Source organism: Propithecus coquereli, unplaced genomic scaffold, assembly GCF_000956105.1.
Source record: "Propithecus coquereli isolate 6110/MARCELLA unplaced genomic scaffold, Pcoq_1.0 Scaffold15, whole genome shotgun sequence".
NCBI lineage: Eukaryota > Metazoa > Chordata > Mammalia > Primates > Indriidae > Propithecus > Propithecus coquereli.
In genome coordinates, this window is record NW_012139413.1 from 3,699,844 (window position 1) to 3,701,873 (window position 2,030).

Genomic DNA, 2,030 nt, shown 5'->3' on the forward strand with positions numbered 1-2,030 from the left:
CAGACAAGGCTACTAACTATTAATAACAGTGGAGGCAAATTCAGCGGGGAGTGCACTGGGCTTTGCAAATTGGAGGTCAGCTGAGCACTTGCAAGAGCCATTTCATCAGAGGCTGAGGGAGAGCCAGGCAGCAGCCAGGTCAGGAGTGAACAGGAAGTGGCGAGATACAAGTGCAGTCTTTCAGAACGCCTGGCTGAGAGAGAAAGAGTGACAAGGGAAGTAACCAGGGGGAGAGTAGGATTCAGAGACAGAGACAGAGAGAGGGAGAGACAGAGAGAAGTGGGGGCAGGAGAGGGAGAGAGACTGAAGACACGCGAGGAGATGGGCCTGACTGAGGGAGCGGAGGCCAGAGGAGACGGGCAGGAGGAAACTCAGAGTCCTATGTGGGAACTTACCAGCATCTACAGTTCAGGGGTCTTCAAGAGCATTTTCTTTTCTTCTTTTTTTTCTTTCTCTTTTTTAAATTTCGTGTTTTTATTTTATTCACACAGTTCAAAAATTAAAAAGGTGAAAAATCCCCCTCTGCCCATTTTCCCTTCTCACTCGACCCCCTTCCAGAGTTTCTTTATGAGTATAAAATAAAGTACAAATATAGGTTCTTAGTTTCACTCCCTCTCTTTCCCACCCCCCTGTTTTTTAAATCCAAAAGTTCATATTATATCCTCTGTTCTGTATGTTACTTTTTGCCACATAACAATATGTCTTGGAGAATCTTCCCGTATCATTGCATGGAGAGCTGCATACTTAATAGCATCTTCCTCATGTGCCAGGGACATAGTGCCTGAAAAATTTGTTATACATGTCTTGTCATTCCGCCTGCTTGAACTGCCTGTCAATTAATACCACAATATTGAAGCATTGCATTTTTAAGTGCAGCAGGTTTGGTAACAATTTGCTGGAAATGAACCAGTTCTGGTCTTTTCTATATTCCAAATGACCTATAAGAGTAACAGAAATGTAAACAAACATCAAAGATTATCACTCCACATGAGAAGACAGGACACTGCCTCGTTTTGGTACAAATGCCCAGTTCTGGGGGTAGAATGGGGAAAGTGTAAAGAAATCTGTCTTTGGGTTAACAGCAGGAAATCAACAGAACTACAAAGCTGATGGTGGTCAGAGCCCTGAGAACTTGGAGGACTGAGTTGGGACAGCTGATTCAGGTTTAGGCAACAGGAAAATGTATTAATAACGGTTAGCTAAGAGCAACTACAGAAGCGGAAATGGTGATCTTCAGAAGTGGAGGGCTGGCTGGGCACGGTGGCTCATGCCTGTAATCCTAGCACTCTGGGAGGCCGAGGTGGGAGGATTGCTTGAGCTCAGGAGTTCGAGACCAGCCTGAGCAAGAGTGAGACCCCGTCTCTATCAAAAAGAAAGACAAAAAAAACCAGCCTGGCGTTGTGGCACGCGTGTTCTGTAGTCCCAGTTTGTAGTCTCAGTTACCCGGGAGGCTGAGGCAGAAGGATGGCTTATATGCTTATAGCCCAGTCTAAAGAGGGCAACAAAGTGAGACTGTCTCAGCAACAACAAAATGGAAGTGGAGAGCTGAGTGAAAACCAAAGCAATCAAATGTCTTAAATCTCTCTCACCTCTTGACGACTTGAAGTGATTGCCTTGAAATATAATAAGCAGTAGCATATATATTAATAATATAATATAATAAGCTGCCTTGCTAGAAACGTTTGGATGAGAAAAGGTTTATTTAAATTGGATTTTGTGCTTTGAATAAATTAAAATGATTATCAATTTTACCTTTTGTACCAATAATATTGTGTAACTAATCATTCACAATACAATGGTTTTTTTAAAAACCAGCCTGGGCCTGAGATTTGGTGATGAATTTTTAGATCCACACCAAAAGCACAATCCACAAAAGAAAAAAATTGATAAATTAGACTTCATTAATATTAAAAACATCAGCTCTGCAAAAAATATTGCAAAAGAAAATGAAAACACAAGCCATAGCTTTGGAGAAAACATTTGCAAAGCACCTATATGATAGAGTATTTATGTTTAAAATATACAAAGAA